This window comes from Equus caballus, chromosome 11 (genome assembly GCF_041296265.1).
Source record: "Equus caballus isolate H_3958 breed thoroughbred chromosome 11, TB-T2T, whole genome shotgun sequence".
Lineage (NCBI taxonomy): Eukaryota > Metazoa > Chordata > Mammalia > Perissodactyla > Equidae > Equus > Equus caballus.
This window is the reverse complement of record NC_091694.1, coordinates 21,270,140-21,278,926: the sequence shown is the minus strand read 5'-3', so window position 1 is coordinate 21,278,926 and position 8,787 is coordinate 21,270,140. Positions and strand designations below refer to the sequence as shown.

Sequence of the window (8,787 nt, the reverse complement as noted above, 5' to 3'; positions counted from 1 at the left end):
GCGGCTTTCTGGGGGCAGGGAGAGGGAAGGAGACTCAGTGGAGCCTGGTTCCCAGAGGGGGCATGGGCACACCACCACCCAGGCTGCCATGCAAGGACATGAGTGTGCATCCCACAGGACAGAGGGCACAGACCATGCTGAGCTGAGACTGCAGCTCGATCTCCAGGCCCTGGAGGGTGCGCCGCAGGTCGGTGATCTCCGTCTTGTTAATCTGCAGCTGCTCCGTGTGGCCAGCGACCTCCCGGTTCAGCTCCTCAGTCTGCAATAAGACATGAGGCAGAGGGAATGAGCCCTCAGCCACAACTTTGCCTGGGAGCATCAAGCCCTCCCTCCTTGCCACCTCCCCAAAGGGCACCTGCTTGCATCTTCATACCTTGGTGGTGAACCAGGCTTCAGCATCCTTCCTGTTCTTCTCAGCCATGACCTCATATTGGCTTCTCATGTCGCTCAGGATCTTGGCTAGGTCAATGCCTGGAGCGGAATCCACCTCCACAGTGACCTGGCCACCCACCTGGCCCCTCAAGACACTGATTTCCTGGAAAGATATAGCAGAGTGGGCATGTCAGAGCCCAGAGTCTGCTGGGTCTGGGCCAGGTCACTCCTCTGCCCCACATGCCAAAGGGGGCTGGTTTTTAGATACAGACCTAGGAGCCAGAACAGGGGGATAGACTGGGTTGCCACCATCCCCTGCTGGAACCCTGGGAGCCATGCTCCACACCCCAGGCCATGCCGAGGGTACAAGTGTGGCCACGGTCAGAGGACACAGGATAAAAAACATCGTCAGCCCTGGGAAGCCAGGGTGGAAAGGACAGAAGGCCCAGCTTGAACCCACCTCCTCGTGGTTCTTCTTCAGGTAGGCCAGCTCCTCCTTCAGGCCTTCAATCTGCATCTCCAGGTCAGTCCTGGCCAGGGTCAGCTCGTCTAGCACCCTGCGCAGGCCATTGATGTCGGCCTCCACACTCAAGCGCAGAGCCTGCTCAGTCTCGAACCTTTCAGAGGAAATGGTTGCAGTCAGGCCAGCATTTCCTCTGCACTTCTGAAGACTTCCCCACCTCCCCAGGGTTTAGGAGTCCCCCGGGTGGGGGGGAAGTTACTTCAGACCAGCTGGGGCGGGTGAGGGCAGAGTCCAGTCCCCCGGCTGCACTGAGCCCCAGAAGGGCTGGGATGGCCCCTCCCCCTGCCCTGCCTGCCCTCACTTCTGCAGCCCTGCGGGGCACAGATGCTCACTTGGTTCGGAAATCATCTGCAGCCAGACGGGCATTGTCGATCTGCAGAACAATCTTGGAGTTCTCAATGGTGGCCCCAAGAATCTGAAAGACAGGAGGCAGGTTTCTAGCACTGCCCACCCACTTTCTCCCCAGAAGAGGAGGGGAACAAATGAGTATGCCCTCGCTCCCTAGAGACCAAAGCCCCAGCCACCTCCAGGCTGCCCATCGGCCTGCTCCCTAAGAGGTCCTAGTGTCAGTCCATGCCCAGGGGCTGGAGCAGGAGGAAACACTGCCAGGGAGGCTGAGCCGGTGGTAGGGAATGGGCGAGGGAGGGCAGGGAGGTAAACAGGGGGAAAAGCCTCTGAGATTTGTGCCCAGGAAGCTCTAAACGGTCTTAAGAGAGGCGGCCTCAAAGTGGTCCGCAGACCCGATGCAGAGAAGTGTAGGGGTCACCTTTGTCTACACCCCACTCAAAGCACACTCTGCCTCAGGGAAGGGAATGCCAGTCCATAGAATGTTGAGCATCTATTATGTGGGGGCACCCTGCACCTCATCTTTCATGCCAGGTCAGTGGGTGCCCGTGTTTTACAGAGGTGAGAACTCAAGTTCAGGATTTCTGGTCCCAGTTCACCCCAATCTGAGGTCCCTCTGACATGAGGGGCGTATTCACACCATTGATTAAGACACTTGGTTTAGTGTTTTCCGAAGAGCAGGTCATGACTCATTAGTCATTGTACTCCGTGGTGATTTGCATAGTTTTTTAATGAAACAGAACAGAATGTAAAATATCAGAAGGGATCGCACACAGGTAAAAATTGTTTCAAGCTTTTGCTTCCATTTTGTGTGTGTGTGTGTGTGTGCGTGTGTGTGTGTGTGTATGAGAGAATGTGTGAGGGTACATAGTAAAGTGTGACTTATTGTAGGTCAGTTTTAAAGGTGTGAAAGCAGTATCTTGGATGCTGGTTGTCATCTCTCGCTTGCTCTCCTTGTCTACAGGGTTCGGTTCCATCTATGCCCCCAACACCCAGCGCCATGCCAGGCACATGGGGGGCACAGGGCAATGTTATGGGGAGCTGTGTTTGGAGACCCAGCATGTGGGGACGTTAAATGTCCACTGGCTTCTGTAACGGAGCTCCGAGCTGTTCCCTGTGGGTGGAGACCAAGTCCCCCCCTGCATGCGCCTTAGGGCCTCCCTCTAAGACCTATGGCTCAGCCCCAGGGTCTCCACCCACAGAGAACGCTGCTGCACCTGGTCCTCCGACGGAGATATTCACAGGCAAAGGACCCCCGGGGCCTCTGCCTAAACCCCTCCTTTACCCGGCCAGGGGCCACGGCACATGCCCCTCTTTAACCGACCAGTGACACCGCTGGCCTCTCCCATTCTTCCTAGGGCTCCTCTTAAGTCTGGTGGGGCCTTCTGGGCGGGGGAGGAGGGGCTTCAGCCTGAGCGTGATGGAAACCAGACCTGCCCCGCCAGAGAGAAGGAATGCAGAGGGGTGCACGGCGGGGGCAGCAGGGGGCAGGCCTGGCCCAGATTCCTCCCAGGCCAAACTCTTGCATTTCACTGCTGCGACTGCGGCCCCCGGCCTAGACGGGTGGGCAGACCACAGCTGTGTCCCATCTCCGCCCACTCCTCCGGACCTCCTCCCCCCGATCTCCCCCGCCCTCCGTTCCCCAGCCTCCCAGCGCCGCCACCTGCCCCACCCCCTCGCCCGGGCCCCGCCCCCTACCTGCCCCCTTCCCGCCGCCCCGGCCTTCACTTCCTGCCCCATTGTCCTGCCCCTCCTCACCTGCCCCGCTCTCCGCCCCACCCTGCGGGCCTCCCGCGTCCCAGCCGGCTCGCCCCCGCCCGGGCCGGGAGGTGCCCGCCGCCCCCGCCTCGGCCTCGCCCGGCCCGCGGGGCTGGGTTTCCGCGGCAGGTGCACTTCCCGCGGCCAGGCCGCCGCCCACCTTGTCCCGCAGCTCCTCGATGGTCTTGAAGTAGTGGCTGTAGTCGCGGGCGGGCCCGGGCCCCTGCTTCAGGTACCAGTCGCGGATCTTCACCTCCAGGTCGCCGTTGGCCTGCTCCAGGGCGCGCACCTTGTCCAGGTAGGAGGCCAGGCGGTCGTTGAGGTTCTGCATGGTCTCCTTCTCGTTGCCCGCCGGCAGCCCGTCGGACCCGGCCAGGGTGCCCGCATAGCCACCGCCGTAGCTCCCGGAGGAGGACGAGGTCACGAAGCGGGCAGAGGACACCGACACGCCGCGGCCGCCCGAGCCCCCGTGGATGCTGGGCGCGCGGAAGTTGCCTCCGGCCCCGAAGCGCAGGGAGCCACTGCCCAGGCCCCCGAAGGACGAGGTGGCCGAGGACTGGCGATAGCTGTAGGAAGTCATGGCGAAGGAGGACGCGGCGACAAGGGTCGGAGGAGCTGCGGTTGGCAGGAGGAGTGGCGAGGCCCTCACCTGGCGCTTTTTATGCTTAAGGCGGGCAGGGGGCGGGGGCTGGTGTGGGGCGGACATCTGAGCCCCGAGGAATTTGCAGGCTCCTGAGTGCAAATACGGGCGCTTTCCCTATTGGTCAGTTCCTGGCAGTCCCGCTCCAGCTCTCCCCTCCCTGGGGCCTGCAGAGAGCGGCCCCACCCCAGAACTCTCGGGAGCCGGGAGGCCCCCCACCCCCATCACGCACTCAGACGCCCCCCAATTCACATGCCTGTCCTCCCCCATTCAGGTCTCCCAGAGTTTGACACCCCCGGAGTTAGAGTCCCTCTGAGAGGACAGTCCACCCTCCTCCTGCAGTGATCTCTCTCTCAGAGCCGCCTCTGGAATCACTTTCGGAGCCCCTTCCTTGTACCTATAATTAACACCCCCTAAGGCACATTCAGGAGATTTCTACACCCCCTCAAATTACTGCCTCTCAGAGCCCGCCCCTTGAGGATCACGCACACCCTGACTCCCGCTAAGTCTGCCGGTGAGGGTGTTCTGAGCTGCACGCTTGCTGGCCTCCTGAGACAAAGCTGCCCACAGCCCTGCTGGGGCCACACAGTCCCAAGGTGACAATAAGCCCCTGGGAACAGCTGCTGGGAGCGGATCTGCAGCTGCACGACATACAGCACCTTCACAATCCCAAACTCAAGCCTGACCCCAACGTGGGGGCTGACCCCCCCCCCCCCACTGGGACAACCCCTACCCTCCAGCCCCCAAAGCGCATTCATTCAACATAGATTTATTGAAGTGTTTTAATGGTGGCCTGATCAGGCATCTGATCCTGAGGGAGGCAAGTAACTTGCCCAGGAGACATTTGGCACCTGCCACCCAGAGACAAAAATGGGATGGCATCCCTCCCTCCTTGTGAGCGTCTTGAAGGAGGGTGTCAGAGGCTGAATCCTTGTGCCTCATGGTCCTGTACGGGATGAATGCGTTGCTGGGCAGGACTCCACAAAGTCCCCACGCACAAAGGGAAGAGTTTTGATAACAGAGGAAGGAGCCCCTCCTCCACACGCAGCCCCCAGCCCCGCTCTTCATCCAGCACAACAATTCCAGCTGCCTTTTTTGCTCACTTTAGAGGGCCAGGCCCCCTGCCAGACACCGCAGGGCACTGCAAACACCCGAGTTCCTGTCCCCTGGGCCCTCACTGCTCCTCAGAATCGTCCCCATGGTTCCTTCTTGTCCTTATGGCAGAACAGCCACCCACTCTGAGGACAGAGGCCTGTGTCCTTTTCAGAGGGTGTTAGGGAAATGGGCCAGTCACTCCCCATTGCCAGGACTCAGTTTACCCCCGTGAAATCTCAGTCCTCCTCTCTGCGTATTATCACGTAGGTCACCTGAGGCTAAATGAAGACTTGTCCCCAGCCTCTGAAATCTAAGTCCCAGTAAATTGTCTTCCAGCCACCAACTTATCCAGGAACAGGGGCAGGAAACCACACACACACACACCCCTAACCCACCAGGAGCAGCTCTGAGCCAGTAGGAAGGGCAGCTTGAGGCTGTTAAAACTAGTGAATCAGACCCGCAAGCGGGCCAGGGGCCCCATAACGGGAAGAAGGCGTGACCCGAGGCAGGCTGTGAAAGGGGAGCGGCTAGGCCTTCACAAAGGTTGACATGAGTCACTCCCTTTATTTGTCCCTGAGGAGGAGGCTCGCTCCTTGTGGGGGAAGGGGGAGACTGGCCAGATAGTTGCTATGCACACAAGCCCCAGCCCGAATCTGGTTTTCTGACCCGACAGGAGGGTCTGGGAAGGGACATTGTGTTAGGAAACATAGAACAGATCAACAGTTCTCCCCCAAAGATTAAGGAGTTGTGAGCTCCCTAACATCAGAGGAACTTAGAGTCCCGCCCCCTCCCCCGGGCCGTAGTCATAAGAACAATTGACTGTGGGGTAGGATGGTTTCAGATCTCAAAAGCCTTTTCAGATCTCACTGGGTCTTCACAGCAGCCTGGCAGAAAGGGTATTCTTATTCCCATTTTACAGATAAGGAAACAGAGGCTCCAAGAGGAGCAATGACTTGCCAGAGGTTCACAAACGGGAGTGTCCCATTCTGGCTTCCAGCCTCTTGACCCTCAGCCCCACGGTCTGGGTTCCTGAGTGTGACAGAGGCTCTGCTCTCCCTTCCAAGGAGCTCCCAGGTCCAGAACAACTTCTCTGAGTCCCTCCCCCCCAAATCTTGTGCTAACACCGAGGGCAGTCAGCCCCAGACCGAATGGCAGGCAGGGGTTGGGGAGAATCCCCAACTCCCGCCCTCTGGCCAAAACAGTGCCTAGCACCTTCCGCTGTGAGCTGTGTGGCTTTTGACCACTTCTCTGGTACATCAAGAACTCAGAACAGTCTGTGCAGGCTGCCCTCCCCAGAGGTGGAACTGAGGGCTCAAGCTGCTGTTCCCACTCCCTAAACAGACTGCGCGCAAGCTGGAGGTTTCCTTCTGCCTCTGGCTGCACGAGGGCAGGACCTGACCCGAGGAGCTCCCTTCCTGAGGAGGATCCAGGTCTCCAGGGGAGGGGCACACGGGGCAGGAGGGACAGGAAGGGAACCTTGGAGCACGACAGGATCCTAGAGAGGACTCTGCTCAGCCTTCCCCCAGCTCACATCTGCCCAGCACCACGAGATCCCTGGGAGAAAGGGGCTCTGTCATCCGATGAGATCAGAAACACGGCTTGTTCCTACTCCCTTGTGGAGAGTCACGATGCGCAGTCCCAGAGGCTCCGACGACCTCAGTCCCTCATTTGTAAAATAGAGATACTAATAAAATGATAACCACAACCTATTTTGTGGAGTTGTTTCAAGGGGTAAATGAGATGGTGCTTTTAAAGAGTTTATCGTGGTGCCTGGCAAATAGTGAGCACTCGTACAATACTACGATTTTATTGTGTAATGTCATTAGTGTTAAATATCGTGTTATTACTAGAACGATAAGCGTTATTTAACTTTGTTTAACCAACATGTCCCAAATACACTGGACCATGGAATCCTTTGTCGGGTAACACCTGTTAATAATCCATACCCTAAATTAACCCGATCCCTCTTACTGGATTTTAGATTGTTAGCAATTTTTCTACTATATGCTGTGCTAGGATGACCATCTTTATAGGTTAATTTTTCTTCACCTTTTAATATTTATTTTCCTATACAATAAATCTAAAATTCTTTTCCTAATATATGGATGTGGAATTACTGGGGGAAAAAAATAATCCTTATATTATAGGCCTATCCAGTCCAAGGAAGCTCAGAGAGGTCAAGCGACTTGCCTGAGGTCACATGGCTAACTGAGGCAGAGCCGGGGTTAGTTTCCAAGTCCTGAGGCCAAGGGCTCTCCCTGCAAGGTGGAGACCTTGACCTACACTAGAAGCCCCCCTTTTTTTTTTCTCCCCGAAGCCCCAGTACACAGTTGTATATCTTAGTTGTAGGTACTTCTAGTTCTTCTGTGTGGGATGCCACCACAGCAGGGCCTGATGAGCGGTGTGCAGGTCCAAACCCGGGATCCCAACTGACAAACCCCAGACCGCCGAAGCAGAGCGCACCACGGGGCCGGCTCCAGAAGCTTCTTACACTTAGCAAATGCAGCTTGCACTTCCCCGAGGGGAGAGGTTAAGAGTAGCGGAGTCTTCATCATCCTTGAGGAAATGACACAGGGGGTGGAGACCACGGCAAAGAAGCTGAGAGTGAGAGTCCTAGTCCCAGGATGGAATGAAGTGGTGCGATGATGCCAATGACGATAATGACAGAGATCATGATGACAAAGGCGATGATGATGATAGCCAACATCTACTCTGCCAGCCACCATGTTCAACACTTTGTATACTTTGTCTCAGTGATTCCTGTGAGTTATGTTATCATCCCCATTTTACAGACAAGGAAACTGAGGCTCAAAAAGGTTAATAACTTGACCAAGGTCACACAAGTACGTGGTGGACCCGGGATTCAAGCCCAGATCTTTAACTCTCCAAAGCCACAGTCCCAACCACTAATGCCGTTCCTCCTCTCACGGGATGGGGGTCAAAGTGCCTTCCTCCATTGGCCTGGAGAAAGTCATCAAGTTGAGACAGGCATAGTGTCACCTACCACAGTCCTAATTTGTCCTCCCTGCTTGCACAAACAATTATTAATTTGGTCAGTCAGTGGGTCATTCAAGCAAGGCTCAGAGTTCAGCCCAGCAGAAGAGACAGACACAAGTATGTGAACAGAGCAGAATTCGTAAGCTGGAGGAGAGAAGGGTAAAAGTGTGCAGGACTTCATGAACTTGCTTGTCATGTACTGGGTAACCCCTACCTAGACACCATCTATCCCCTTCTCCAGGGCCCATCAGCGCCAGATGCTCAAGGTACTTCCTCACCCGCTCCTCCACTAAGGGGCATGCACCAGCCCCTTCTCCTGGGTGCCAGGCCTGGTGCTGATGCTGGGGTCCAGAAGCAAATTCAAGCCCTTCTTGCTTCTAAGAGGCTGACGGTCTGCCAGGGGATTGGAGAGACATTCGTTTCAATGAAATATGGTAGATTGGATCCCCACATTAATTTTCGCTCCTTCCTAAAACCCTGTTATGCTGACTGTTAAGGAATACTTAAAGAGAATAAGAGACAACAGAAGATGAGAAATGTCCACAAAAATTTTAAAGCTCAAAAATGGCAACTAACGGCAGACGAGAGGAAGCTGAGACCTAGGGTAGAGAGGGGAGGGCAGGAAGCCACGACGAGCAAGCTGATTCTCAGCACAAACCCGGGAAGCTCAGGAACCGGGGCACCAGATACCCTGGGGGGAGAAGCCAAAGATGAGACTATGAACACAGCTGGCTGGAAGTTTCTACAAACAGCTCCAGTCTGCCCTGCCAGACCCCCAACTCAATCAAGGGCAGCCAGGAGAAGACGGGAGAGTCACTCGCCCCCATTAAATTGGCAAAATTACAAAATTTGATAATGTCAAGCGTTGGGAAGCCGTGGGTTGTAGGTGCCACCTTGCAGGGTGGTTTGGCAGTGTCTTCCGTAAAAAACCTTCACACACGCTATAAGCCCCTGTCCCGCTCCTTCTTTCTTACCCCCGAAGAACCCCTTGCCCATATGTTCAGGGAGGCATAAAAAAGGGTGCCCCTAAAGCTTTGTTTGTAATAGTGGAAAGATG

General features: G+C 56.1%; 1 non-coding gene across 1 annotated transcript; it reads right to left on the bottom strand.

Moving 5' to 3' along the window:
- Positions 1-1,262: 1,262 nt before the first annotated feature.
- MIR492-1 (microRNA 492-1) lies at positions 1,263-3,176 on the bottom strand. The gene is made up of 2 exons (NR_032806.1): positions 3,159-3,176; positions 1,263-1,310 (listed from the first exon to the last, which is right to left on the bottom strand). It is a non-coding gene; the product is annotated as a microRNA 492-1 (primary transcript).
- Positions 3,177-8,787: the final 5,611 nt, after the last annotated feature.